Below are 14579 nucleotides of genomic sequence, written 5' to 3'. Positions count from 1 at the left end.
ACGGGGTTTCACCGTGTTAGCCAGGATGGTCTCGATCTCCTGACCTTGTGATCCACCTGTCTCGGCCTCCCAAAGTGCTGGGATTACAGGCTTGAACCACCGCGCCCGGCCTCTCTGTATTTCTTAAATTAGTGTCTTTTTAAAAGAAATTCTTTTTACTGTTTTATAATAGGATTTTAATAGGGGAGCAAAATTAAGTTTATGTATCAATCTGTGATTTTTTAACCCCAAAGTAAGGTTTTTCTTTGCTATTATTTTACTATCATTTATTGGAGTCTTGAAAGGCCTAAAATGTATACCTTATTCCTTCTAACAGCAGCATCCTAATTTTGGGGTGTGTTGGCCAGGCTTTAATTAGAGAGGAAGAACCAGTATTTTTCATATATACATAAATTTGTTAAAGGAATTGGCTTATAAGATTGTGGGTGCTGGCTAAGCAAGTCCAGAATCAGGGAGGTCATGGGCACAGACCACAGCTATTGTCTATGGGCAGTCAGGAGGGAAGAGAATGAGCAGAATAGAACACCGCAGGCACAAGTACGGCAGACACCACTGCCCATGGGTGGAATTTCTTTTCTTTTGGAAGCTTCAGCTTTTAAGGGCTTTTTAGGCTTCTGCTTTTAAAACTTTTCAACTGGTTACATCTGGCTCAGCCAGATCTTTCAGGATACTCTTTTTTTTTTTTGAGACCTAGTCTCGCTGTGTCACCCAGGCTGGAGTGCAAAGGCGCAATCTCGGCTCACTGCAAGCTCCGCCTCCCGGGTTCACGCCATTCTCCTGCCTCAGCCTCCCAAGTAGCTGGGCCTACAGGTGCCCGCCACCACGCCCGGCTAATTTTTTGTATTTTTCAGTAGAGACAGGGTTTCACCGTGTTAGCCAGGATAGTCTCGATCTCCTGACCTCGTGATCCACCTGCCTCGGTCCCCCAAAGTGCTGGGATTACAGGCGTGAGCCACCACGCCCAGCCTAGGATACTCTCTTAATATCCATCACATCTGCAAAATACCTTCACAGCAGCACCTAGCTTAAATAACTAAGGACTGTCACTGAGTCAAGTTGACACGTACACACACACACATCATCATCATCACAGTGGGTTTACCAGTAACTTTCTTCACCAGTTTCTCATAACTGAGCATTTGGATTACATTCTTGTTATTTGTGTTTACAGACTTATTTAACATTATACTTACAGAAGCTTCTGTGGGGAGTTTTTAGTTTATAGATAAGGACATCAGGACCATCAGTTACAGTAAACTGCCTAAGCTGTTCTCTTAATGCTGGGTACCATTAAGAATAAAAGAAAATTTGTTCTTTTTCTGAATTGCTGTCACAGATACGACGTGCTCTGTGGAAGCTTAGGAACATCTAAGCTACTTTAATGTACTCTCACTTAAGTCATTTAAAGATGGATAGAGGTGCTGATAAGTAAATATGACAATAAGAAGTGGGAATGGCAGGGCCTTAGGTGCCCACCTGCAGACTAGAGTGCTGTGTGGGGCCAGGCGGTGCCCCGAGCACATCTAGGGTGTGTGGCCGGTGTCTGATACACATCTCAGAACACAGAGTGGAACAGAACAGAATCAAAAAACTGCTTCACTTTCAGCACAAATGCATGCTGGTGTTGCTTTTCCATAGAAATAAAAAGTGATAAATCTAAAATTACATGATATTTTGCTGTAAATAACAGCTCATTTTTATTAAGATTATCTGCTAATAATAGAATGAAGATAAAATACATTTAACCTTTGCATTTTACAAGTTTAAGTTTTTCTTGATGTTTGGTAACTGGTTTTTACATTTTTGTGTTTGAGATATATTAAATATTTACTTTTGTTAATGTATAATTTCTAAATAGTTCCTCTTGTTCTTAAAAACCAATGTACTTTTTCGAATTGCATTTTTCATAATATCCTAAATACTTATTACTTAGTAAAAATAGTATTTTTAAGGGCTACAAGATTTGGACTCAGCAGGTGATTCCAGGAGGCTGCTGCTTGAGGGAATCTTCGTTTGTGATGAACACAATTGTTTGTTTAAAACCAAAAATCTCAGAGTTGAATCTGAAACGTGTGTGTCCATGTACATATTCCTGACGATCAGAAGGCAGGTTCCTTATTTCACGTTAAGCACAGATAATTGGCTTTTAGAAATGGAACCAATCAAAATGTCTACAAATGCAGAAGACCATGGCGGGGAATCCTACCAGGAGAACATCTTTGGGTCCCCTCAGCCTCCTCACTCCAGTTACCCCAACAACTGGAGAAGAAAGGCCTAGGTATTGGAGAACAATGCCAAAGCAATGCTTGATCCTGGCTGCAGTCAGTTCTTCTGTCCTGTACCGGTGGGCTTGATTTTCCTGTGTGGTGTAATAGATGGATTATATGGTACTGTCAGTGTTGCTAGTATTAAGAGGTTAGAGTTACCACTTATAACCCAACTCCCTGGTCAGCAAAATCCAGTGCAATATCCATGCTGCCTGGGAAGGGAGCTCAGGATGACAAGCCGACTGCGGATGAGGTTGTGTCAATATCCAAATGTGTTCCTGATGATACGTTCTTCTGTGCTGTTGTTGGATCTGCAGAAGGTCATTGCCAATGCTGATCAGGTTCCGAGAGGTTTAAAGCCTTCATGCTGTCTATTCACAAGTGGGAATTGACTGACTCAGCTTCTTAATCACAGCTCTGCCCCACCTGTTTATTGATTAGGTCAGTGTGCGGCCTTCGGCTGATCTGTCATCATGGGCATCATTATGACATCATTCTAGAACCCAGGGATGGAACTAGCTGAGCAGTCAAGATGGTGGTTGTTCATGCCCAGGTGACAAAAGCCAACACAGACCCGTGTATGGATGGGACAGTCCCTGCAAGCAGCAGCAGAGATCCAGCCATTCCTGGCTGCAGTGAAAGAGGTTAAAAAGACTCGCAGAAAGTTTGACCTGTGCCCAGATGCCACCCTCATCCAAGAGGTTTCCTAGTCATTCCACAGCAGCCAGTTGGTGGAACAAGAAACACATAACATCATGTGCTGGGCTCAAAGCCCTGGAAAGGAGAGCAGGAACTATAATCACAATACTTTGTGCTTGTCACTGCATCAGCCTGCATGGTCAAGCATGTGGGCTCTGACATGGGGACATCCCACAGGGGACACAGTGCCCTCAAGCTTATTAGATAGCTAGGTATGACAACTGAACCATTCTGTTGGGGGTGAATTCAGGGATGAAAAACAGAGGCCCACAGTGGGCATGGTACATGTCCCCACAGTGGGGAGCCAGTTCCTCTTCCAAAACTGCAGGCCTCAGATGACCCCCAGGACCAGATGGAGGCCTGACTTCTTGATTGTATGAAGGATCTCGCAGGCCACACCTCCGAGCTGGGTTGACATAGGTGAATGAAGGACTGGATGATTTCAGTGGGTAGGACTGAAAATCTCCTTGGCTTGGAAGACCGCTCTCTGGAAGGATTTGGTGATCAGACCTTCCTGGGGCATTTTTTTTTTCCAAAAATAGAAGGGATATAAAAAATATATACATGAGAGCCCCTGCCCCCGGCCCGCCTGGCCTGCCTGGCCTGCGGCGGCAGCATGGCTGTGCAAGTGGCCACTTGGGTGTTTATGTCCGTTGCCGGTCTCGCGGCAGCCTGGCAGACTGCCTGATCAGCAGCAGCACCGGCTGCATGCCCAAGGACGGGCTCACCGCACAGCAGCTCTTCACCAGCGCCAACGGCCTCACCTACAAGGACTTCCTGATTCTCCTAGGATTCATAGACTTCATAGCTGATGAGGTGGACCTGACCTCAGCCCTGACCCACAAGGGCTGAAGACGCCGCTGATCTCCTTCCCTGTGGACACTGACAGAGGCTGACATGGCAATCAGGATGGCTCTGATGGAAGGTATTGGTATCATTCACCACAACTGCACCCCAGAGTTCCAGGCCAACGAGGTGCGGAAGGTCAAGAAGTTTGAACAGGGCTTCATCACAGACCCCGTGATGCTGAGCCCCTTGCACGTCGTGGGTGATGTGCTGGAGGCCAAGATGCGGCATGGCTTCTCTGGTATCCTCCTCACTGAGACGGGCACCATGGGCAGCAAGCTGGTGGGCATCGTCACCTCCTGAGATGTCGAGGGACATCTTGCTGAGAGGGACCACACCACCTTCCTCAGTGAGGTAATGACGCCAAGGATGAAACTGGTGGTGGCTCCAGCAGGCATGACGTTGAAAGAGGCAAATGAGATCCTGCAGTGTAGCAAGAAAGGGAAGCTGCCTGTCGTCAGTGATCGTGATGAGCTGGTGGCCATCATTGCCCGCACCGACCTGAAGAAGAATAGAGACTACCCTCTGACCTCCAAGGATTCCCACAAGCTGCTGCTGTGGGGGGCAGCTGTGGACACCCATGAGGATGACAAATACTGCCTGGACCTGCTCACCCAAGTGGGCGTCAACGTCATAGTCTTGGACTCGTCCCAAGGGAACTCAGTGTATCAGATCCCCATGGTGCATTACATCAAACAGAAGTACCCCCACTTCCAGGTGATTAGCAGCCCAGGCCAAGAACCTGACTGATGCTGGTGTGGACGGGCTGTGCCTGGGCATGGGCTATGGCTCCATCTGCATCACCCAGGAAGTGATGGCCTGCAGTTGGCCCCAGGGCACTGCTGTGTACAAGGTGGCCGAGTATGCCCAGTGCTTTGGTGTGCCCATCATAGCCGATGGTGGCATCTTGACCATGGGGCATATGGTCAAAGCCCTGGCCCTTGGAGCCTCCACAGTTACCGTGGGCTCCCTGCTGGCCACCACCATGGAGGTACCCGGCGAGTACTTCTCAGACAGGGTGCAGCTCAAGAAGTACCAGGGCATGGGCTCACTGGATGCCATGGAGAAGAGCAGCAGCAGCCAGAAACAATACTTCAGCGAGGGGGATAAGGTAAAGATCGCACAGAGGGTCTTGGGCTCCATCAAGGACAAAGGGTCCATTCAGAAGTTCGAGCCCTGTCTCATAGTGGGCATCCAGCATGGCTGCCAGGATATCGGGGCCCACAGCCTGGTGTACTCAGGACACCTCAAGTTTGAGAAGCAGACCATGTCAGTCCAGATTGAGGGTGGTGTCCATGGCCTGCACTCTTACGAGAAGCAGTTGCACTGAAGACAGCAGTGGAAGCTGAAGTGGTGGAGGGGGTACACCCCAGTGTCCACCTTTGGGCACAGTCTCCCTCCATCACTGAGTGATCCACAGATTTGCACTACAGGTTCCCCAGCTCCTTTCTAGGGAGAGAGGAGGGGAGGTCCTGAGGGGTCTGCGGCCTCTTGCTCGGCATCCCCTGCAGAGTCAGGACTGCTCCCTGGGCCAGGCTGCCCTGGGAGCCCCCCCAGCCCAGCCAGCTGGACTCTCAGGCCCTGCACCTGCCCCAGGTCTTTCTTGCTGCAGCCTGCTGCAGCCTCCTCCAGCCTGGCCCCCACCCCAGAGGCAGGCAGCCCCTCCTGGCTTCTCCTGTAGGACACCTCTGTACCCCTAGCCCCCCAGGAAATGGTGCTCTCCTGGCCCTGCCTCTGGCCCTTCCAGGGCCGCTGCCCCCTCAGCCGTGTGGCACTTCTGAGCTCTTGACCTAGGCCAAGTACCCTGGGCTACCCTTGGGTCCTGCTCCTCAGGCCACTCCCCTGTCACTGGCCCTGGGGAGGAGGCTGCCCTGGTCATAGCCACCTGCCTGTCATTCCTGACTTACCACCGTCCCCAGGTGTACAATTCCTGCCCTCTCCTCAGCTGCAGTTGAAGGCTTTAACTTTGCACACTTTGGGATCACAGTTGCATCAGTGTGTATTAAATAATCAGAATAAATTAAGTAGGTTTCAACGCCTCCAAATATCTATATCTATGTATAGATATATATATAGATATATATAGAGAGAGATATCAGTCTCATACCACTCTTCATCCCAAAAAGGAACACTATTTTTATCCATTTCTTAATCCCTACTGCTGCTTTCTGCAGATACCAGCTAAATCAAATGTGAATTCCTGCTCCCTCCTTCACACCCAGAAGGTAGCATACATAAATGTTCAGTATCTTATAATTTTTTTCCACATAACACAGAAAACAGGTGTCATGACCCTATTGCAGTCACTGCTGTGGTGGCAAATGGACTCGTCAGAGGAGGGGAGTCTGAAAATGCAGAACTGCCAGGCGAGGAGCCTAAAGATAGGAGAACGCAAGTCCATGTCAGTAGGGTAAGGTTCAAAGTGCATCCCGGGGAGCCTGCTTCACTGGCAAAGGTACTACCAAAACACTAACGAGCCCTCGAGAAAGACAGAGAAGACTGGGAGAGGGGTGTGTGTGTGTATGGGGTGGGGGTGGGGGAGCCCTGGGGCTATGTGGGCTCTTAGCAGAAGAGTTGCAGCCCCTGCCCTGGGAATCACATGTAGTGATTCCTGAGTGTAGAACAGCCATTGTATATCCTGGGGTCACAGGGAATAGAGATCTTCTCCCAAAAGTGGACAAGGAAGAGTGCCTGTCTGGGCTCACCCCCTTGATGCTTATGTAATATTTTGAGCTTGAAGTGTTGGATGAGACCTTGAGACCTGAAGGGAAGGGAGGAGCTTGGAGGGAGGGACACTAAGTACTTCAAACATCCTGGGAAGTGAAGAAAGAAATGTATATTGGCCGCCACCAAGAAGAAGATGGCAGGGAGTTTTCCCCTGAGGACTAGGAGGAGTCGGTGGTCCTCCAGCACTGTGGGTGGAGGTGCTGCCTTTGGGATTCACTATGGGTGATGACTGGATGGGACCAGAAAGATGAAAGGTCTGGACCTCTGTGGTCTTGTGCAGTGTGCACCACCATGGGAAAGGGCTCTAATATTTGCAAAATACCTACTATGTGTCAGACATTATACTGGGTGACTTTCATATGCTTTTATATGTTTGCCCAGGGTTAAGGTCCTTTATTCTTTTTTTTTTTTTAATGGTATTTCATTGTGGCATTCTTTTATTCAAATTAAAATTAAACTTATTTTTATGAGATCAATGTAATTAACTACATGTCTAATATAAAGAGCAACAAACCTTGTTATTTTAAAACCACAGAACATTATTTTGATATATTGAGCCAAATATGCAAAACTTGACTGAAAATTGCATATTTGACGCCTTTATTTAAGATAAATTCTACATGAAAATCCAAATCCTGCTTTTATTGTAAATATTAATATAGGCACATGGAAAACATCCAAGCAGTATAAGCGGGGCATGAAGTAAAAAGTCTGAAGTTCATTGACAGTGTAAACGGTCTATTACTACCTTAACTGTGATCACGCTTCACTTCTGTAATAATTGTAGACCACCCAAATGGGAATGAGCAACAGCTACTTATTCTCAGCTTGGTATATCCCCCAGAGAGTCAGCTATGGTCATTTGCCATTGCAGACACTCAAAGGCAGTCAGGGGAGTGAGAAAGCTTTATGGTAGGAAAAGGGGAGGCCTTCGGGTGAGCCCTGATTGAAGGCTGTTGGCATCTGGAGGCTGTGGGTGAGCTAACTAGAAGCAGGGTATCCTATGTGATTGGTTAGGGAAGCATATTTGGCCTTCTCTGGTTGGTCCTACTAAAGGATTTTCAAAGCAGAGGCAAGAATTAGGGAAGCTGGCAGGTATTGATCAAGTCCTGGCCATTTGGGACCAAAGGCTACAGGGGTTGTTTGGCTTCCTGGACTGGTTGCTGCAGACTGTGGGTCAGAGTTCTGTTTTTGTATATGATCTTCCCATTGTCTGTATATTCTAGTAGATCCCATAATGAAACCACCAGATATGAGTTACAGCATGAAGTAAGTAAGTACACAGTGTCAACTGGAATGTGTTCTTGCCAAAAATCCTCCACCTGGGTCTTATCAAGGCTTTAAATCCAACTACTGGTTTATAGGAAGCTTAGGGAATGAAGCCACAATCAGGCAGATCTAAAATGAAGGATATTCTGTAAGACAATGACCTGGTCTCTTCAGTGCTATGAGTTTAAAAAGGGCTGAGGAAGGAGGGCTGGTGGGAGGACTGTTTTAGATTAAAAGAATGTTAAGAGACTTGAATAACCAAATAAAATAAACATTGAAACTGGCCCAATTTTCTCATAAAACTGAAGCTTGGGCTGGGAGCAGTGGCTCACGCCTGTAATTCTAGCGCTTTAGAAGGCCAAGGTGGGTGGATCACCTGAGGTCAGGAGTTCGAGACCAGCCTGGCCCACATGGCAAAACCCCGTCTCTACTAAAAATACAAAAATTAGCCAGGCATGGTGGCATGCGCCTGTAATCCCAGCTGCTTGGGAGGCTGAGGCAGGAGAATCACTTGAACCCAGGAGGTGAAGTGGGCAGTGAGCCAAGATGGCGCCACTTCACTCCAGCCTGGGTTAAAGAGTGACCCTCCTGTCTCACAAAAAAAAAAAAAAAAGAAAAAAAAGAAAAGTGTTCGCTTCAGCAGCACATATACTAAAATTGGAGTGATACAGAGAAGATTAGCATGGCCCCTGTAAGGATGACATGCAAATTGGTGAAGGGTTCCGTATTTAAAAAAAAACAGAAACAAAAACCTTGAAGCTTGGAAAACTTAACATTTGTCTTATCTGAGTTCCTTTCTTGGGAAACCAATCATTGGGCCTCCTGAATGATACCAGGAACTGATTTTCCAGATCACTGCCACTGGACAATGAGGTGCACCTGCTGCTTCTTGACTAACTTCTTATCCCTGCCTCATTCCTGTTTTCCTACACGTGGTTACAATGAGATGCTGGACCCCCTTATACTACCGCCTGCTGCCTTATTGACCAACTCCTCATCCCTGCCGCTCTTGTTTTCCCTCCCCACTATATAAACCCTTAACTTTAGTTGGTGGGAAGGGACATATTTGAGGCTGGTCTCCCTTTTCTTCAGCTGACATCACTCAAATAAAATCTTCTTCCCTGGCAATACTTGTTGCCACAGTGATTGGCTTTCTGTGTGGTGAGCAACAGGACCTAGACCAAGCCCCTGGTGATCAGCAACAACATTTGGGAAACAATTGAGATTTTTATATGGACTCAATTATATAGTATTGGGGAATCACTTACTGTGTTAGGGTGTTAATAGGCATCTTGTAGGGGAATATGTTGAGGCAATGCAAACTCAACATTTTAAAGATGCAGCATCTGAAGTAATTTCCTCTGAAATGGTTCAGTAAAAAAAATTTATAATGCAGTATGGCAAAATGTAGTTTTAGATGTAAGTGGTGAGTACATGGGTTTTCATGACAGAAAAACAGACTAGTCTATGTTTGTACTTTTTATAATCATGTTTAGAGAGGAGTCTTTTGTGCTCTATCTTAAATTCTACTTATTAACTACTGTTGCAGTTTAATGTCTGTACGAGCAAAAAATAGTCTTATATTCCCCTTTCATATTTTTTCCTAAACATAATTATAATCCACCTACTAGATTTTTTCCCTACCCAATGCCATGGAAATTTTCCTATATCAGAATGTGTGGATCTGCCACATTCTTTTTTATGGCAACACACATAGTATTTATTTGGGAGAACGCACTCACTTATTGAGTATTGATAACTTCATTTTTTATAGTCTTTCTACTGTTAAAAGCATTATATTACTCTAGCCTCAAAGAAACAGTGAAGGAGACATTCAAGGAAATAGGCTGGTTGCTTGCTGTAAGAGATAGAACCTAGGATGCTGACCAGGATGGTTGAGAAGGTGGTCAGCCCACCCCAGAGCTGGTAATGGGAGGGGACCAGTGTCTGGAGAAGCAGCCACGTGTGCTCATCCCCCAAAGGACATAGTATGGCCAAGGAAGGTGAAACAGTTTTATTAAACTGTTTCAGTATAATAAAGAAAATAGAGGGGAGACTGACCATGACTAAGAGCCTCTGCTTAAACTCAGCCAGTTTCAGTGAAGGTTGTGGTTTCTAAGGTTTAGCTGTGAGACATCCTCATTAGGTTTTTTCAAGGGAAGGCGAGGGTTAAAGAAAGAGAGGGAGTTGTCGGCTCTACAGAAATGCAGATTCTACGTTCAGCATACGACCTGCAGAGGTGGGGGACCAGCTTAATGCCAGTGTTCACCGCTGCTTACAGGCTGGGGCAATTATAGCCCTGGGTGGGAGGGATCTTGGGGGGCATGTTACCTGGGAAAATATTGATAACATGTTCCCACGTTGAGCTGGTTTGGCCCTTGTTCTGGCCGAATGTGATGTTCTTTATACTTTTTTACGGCAGAATGTAAGAAGATCAGGTGGTTGATCAGGCTGTTTCTCATGGTCCAAACCGCCATGGAATGTTTTACTTTAACCAAGATCTGTGAAATGCAGGGATATGGTGGGTGTGTTTACAGAATGGTGCAGTTTGGACTAACAGTTCTCAGGGCAGGGGCAGCTGCCTTTCCAGCCCCCTTGTGTCTGCCTGGACATGTGGACCCTTGGGGTTGTGTCTGTGCTGACTGGCTAATGCCATGGCTAGAGGCCTGAGATAGCCAGCCTGGCCAATGCCACCTCCAGCAGGCTGGCAGGGTTGCAGCAGCCATTAGGGAAGGGCCAGACAGGGTGTGTGCATGAACCATACTGTGAATGCATGCATGAGTGACTATGGCCCAGTAAGTGTCCTGCAGACAGAGAGGCATCTGTTCTGTTAGGACAACGACACAAATATTTCAAATACCATCTCACAAGGGGCCCTATCATCCCTTACCCTCATCTCCCAGGGCAGTTAGGAAGGGGAGATGATCCATTTCCAAAGTGGGTACTGTTGACTGTGAGAGAGGTAGACTTCTTAAACATCCTTTTAAGGGCTTATTTTCAAGAATTTTTTTTTTTTTTTTTTTTTAAAGAATTCAACCAGAAGTGATTGCTAGAAACAGACAGGTGGCCTGGTGACATGGGTGCATTTTTCAAATGTTTTTTTCAACAAAGCTGCAGGGTCCTGCTACTTTTGTGTGTAGATCGGAGCCCAAACCAGGATCTTTGCTTGGAGGAGAACCTCCAGAGAAGCCCCTCTTAGCTGTGTCCCTCTGCAAGATGAGTGGGCAGCCTTGCCTTGCGAGCTTGGACAAAACTAAAACTCCAAGCTCCCAGGATACAGGGTGGTTCCATGTGCATTCCTCCTGGGAGGCCAGCTTCCTCTGGATTTGTTCTTAGGCTTTTGCAGCCGAGGGCCACTGCAAAGAAAGGTTATCCAGGGACATGACATGACCGTGAGGGCTCTGGCTGGCCCCATAGATGAGCCTAAAAGACGAGATTAGAGCAGCTCGGTGTGTGTCCATGACCTTAGTGGGGATCTGAACCATCAAGAACACCATCCTATTTGTGGGCAAGAATGTGTTCTTGTTTGGGATCAGTGGGTTGGCAGCAACACCCTATGGAAGCAGCAGAAGCAATGGCAGCTTACAATTGTGGCTGGTTCTTAACTCTCACCAAGAGAATGGAGAGGTTTGGACTTTCCCCAAGGGAAACAGGACTGAGCCACTTCTAGCGATTCTCGGGACAACCCAAGGGGACTAGGGTGTTCCCAGGAGAGACTCTGGGCCTGCTACTAATCTGGAAAGAAGGCTGAGAGTCAATTTAAATGAAATAGAAAATGCATTATCACCCTGACCACAAAAAGCAGCTCCTTTGCTCACAGAGGTGGGATACAGGCGATCAGATTCCCCGTGTTCCTGAGGCTGTCCTTTGGAGGACAGATCACAGGTTAAGTTACAAAACTCAGTCTACAGCAAACCCTGATGGCAAATCCAGAGATATTTTAGGGGGACAGTGTCACTGGCTTCAAATATCTGTGTGGGCGGAGGATTACCTAGGTGCTGAGACAAGAGACTGAAGGCACAAACTGTTTCAGTATAATAAAGAAAATTGTTAGAATAAGAATAGTCATAATACAAATTAGATCTAGAGATGATCATGAAAAATTATCAATCACTATTATAAACATTATTAATAATTAGCTTTTAATATTACTCTTTGTTGTATTACTAATATAACCTAGGAATAACCGGTGGGTATAGAGTCAGGTGCTGAAGGGACATTGTGAAAAGTGACCACCTAGAAGGCAAGAGGGGTGAGCCTTCTGTCACACCCGCATAAGGGCCGCTTGAGGGCTTCTTGGTCGAGCGGTAATGCCGGTGTCTGGGAAGGCACCCGTTACTTAGCAGACTGCGAAAGACAGTCTCCTTTCCTTGGAGGAGTCAGGAAACGCTCTGCTCCACCAGCTTCTCGTGGAAGACTGGATATTATCCAGGCCTGCCCGCAGTCATCCGGAGGCCTAAACCCCTCCCTGTGGTGCTGTGCTTCAGTGGTCACACTCCTTGTCTACTTTCATGCTCCTCCCATACTCCTGGTTCCTCTTTGAAGTTTGTAGTAGATAGCGGTGGAAGAAATAGTGAAAGTCTTAAAGTCTTTGATCTTTCTTGTAAGTGCAGAAAAGAAAATGCTGTCATATGCTGACTTCTCTGCTTCGGCTACTTAAAAGGGAAGGGCCCACTATCCTGTAATCACGTGACTTGCATCACCTTGTCAATCACTTAGAAGATTCACGCTCCTTACCCTGCCCCCTTGTCTTGTATGCAGTAAATATCGGTGGGCCCAGATGTTCCGGGCCACTACGATCTCTGCGTCTTGATGGTAGTGGTCCCCCAGGCCCAGCTGCTTTCTCTTTATCTCTTTGTCATGTGCCTTTATTTATTACAATCTCTCATCTCCGCACACGGGGAGAATATCCGCTAAGCCCTGTAGGGCTGGACCCTACATATCTGGATGGCCTTCAGAAGCAGGCCCAAGGAAAAACATTCCAGGAGGCAGATTTCTGATCAGTATGGAGAACAGCTTCCCTGCCACTGCACACATTCCGTGGTGCAAGCAGACCCCAGGCCGGGTAAGGCTGGTCCATGAATTGGCTGGGCCACAGTTCCCTGCCACTGCCTCCCTGACCCCAGTCCAATTCCTCACTGGCTTTTCAGGTTGGAGCTCCACCTACACACAGAAATAATCTGGGAGAGTCACAAAGAGCCTCTGTTCTCCTTCCCCAGATGTTCCTTGCTGGCTCTTTCGAGGTAGATAGCCCCTCACCCTGGATGTGAGGTCCTTCCCCTACTCTTTTTTGCCTTGCAGTCCTGCTGCCCCCACCCCTGCCCCACCCCAGGGCAAGACTCCTTCCTGGGAAGGGAACCCAGGAGAAGGCAGAGTTCAAGTTCTCTTCATTAGCTGCTGGGAATGTATGTTTGGGTCCGTGAAGACAAGTTCTTCTGGGAGGAGGCTGAGGACTCCACCTAGGATAGCTGATGAGCACCTTCTTCTTAACCACGACAACTAAAAGGACTTCTTAATAAGGTCCTCATTAATTTTCATTTCTTAATGAGGCTACTGAAAAGTAGGAGAAACATCAGTGAAAAGGATTGGGGCATTTCTACCTGAGGCTGCCTTCTTGAGAGCCTCAGAACGACAGCTGGTGGCCTGGCTTCCTTTATAAACTACTGGTATGAAATCAGGGGGAATTCTGACCTCACTTCGGGTGCGCGTACTGAGTAAACTGAAATTTCTTTCTTGTACAAAGAGTGAAGTTATGGCGCTGAGCACAGAAATCCCTTCTAGGTGCCAGAAATGTCTTTTCAAAGGGGTTGGTGTTGAAAGGGTTCTGGCTGTGCCTCTGTGACCTGGACAGAGCCAGCCCGGTTCTTTGGGTCTCAGTGTTCCCTTCTGTAAAGACAAGGCTTGGAGACTTTCCCTTGGGATGGGGGAAGGGAACACATGGAGACCCCCTAGGAGGGCAGTGAGCCTCGCGTGGAGTCTGTTTCTAGAGGAGCAAAGCTGCTTCTGGTTACTTCCTGGGTCGGGGCTGCTTGTCCTGTGATGGGGCAGCTGGCCCTCAGTGTGATAATGATGACACCTCTTGGGCCGGACTGGGATGGGTTGAGTTGGGCTCATAGGGAAAGTTGTCCAGAGGTTGAGCTGTGTCTCAGAGTGTGGTCTGACCATGAAGAGTAGGGTCTGTCTGCAGCTGCTTCACCCCGACTGGGGCTGGGCCTTCCTCCTGGGTCCTGCATTCAGCTGGGGAGCATGGCAGTAGCACCAGTGCTCCCTTGCCTCTCCCCAGCACCTCATGGCATGAGGGGCTGGGACCCCTGCTCAACTGGCTAGGTCCATGGGGCTGAAGGAGGGTCTAGTTTCAACTCCTGGCCTTTTTTTTTTTTTTTTTTTTAATGACATGGAAAGTATTTTTAAGAAACAAAAACCTTTCTCTGCCTAGGTTATACTGCCCAGCAAAAAATTCTTCCTGCCCCTTGATATGCTTTGAGTCAAACATATCTCGCTAAAAAACACACAGCAGTGTGGCCTGAGCTTCAACTTTTAATTCTCATGAAATTTGAATTTAAATCACAGAGATGGTATATGGTTGTTGTGTTCAAACAACACAGAAGAATATAGAGATTCTGGAAGGAAGTTCTGCTATCACCTCCACCCCTCTCCTCCCCACTCTCCTCCCTTCTCTTTCTGGCCTGAGTATCAGGAGACATTGCTTTGAGAGGCCACAGTATGCAGTCTGGGTTGGAGGGCCAAGCCAACGACAGGAGGTGCATCACC

At 47.3% G+C, this 14579-nt stretch overlaps 1 long non-coding RNA gene and 1 pseudogene across 1 annotated transcript in view; one reads left to right on the top strand and one right to left on the bottom strand.

The window, feature by feature from the left end:
* Positions 1–2674, bottom strand: part of LOC105502362 — a 10898-nt gene extending 8224 nt beyond the window's left edge. Inside the window, exon 1 of the long non-coding RNA XR_001000326.1 lies at positions 2207–2674. This is a non-coding gene — a long non-coding RNA (uncharacterized LOC105502362). The remainder of the gene's footprint in view (positions 1–2206) is intronic.
* An 856-nt stretch (positions 2675–3530) lies between these two features.
* On the top strand, positions 3531–5142 carry LOC105502983 (annotated as a pseudogene).
* The last annotated feature ends 9437 nt before the right edge of the window (positions 5143–14579 follow it).

This window comes from Colobus angolensis, unplaced genomic scaffold (assembly GCF_000951035.1).
Source record: "Colobus angolensis palliatus isolate OR3802 unplaced genomic scaffold, Cang.pa_1.0 Scaffold12, whole genome shotgun sequence".
Taxonomy (NCBI): Eukaryota; Metazoa; Chordata; class Mammalia; order Primates; family Cercopithecidae; genus Colobus; species Colobus angolensis.
The sequence above is the reverse complement of the archived record's forward strand: the minus strand, read 5'-3'. Positions and strand labels throughout refer to the sequence as shown.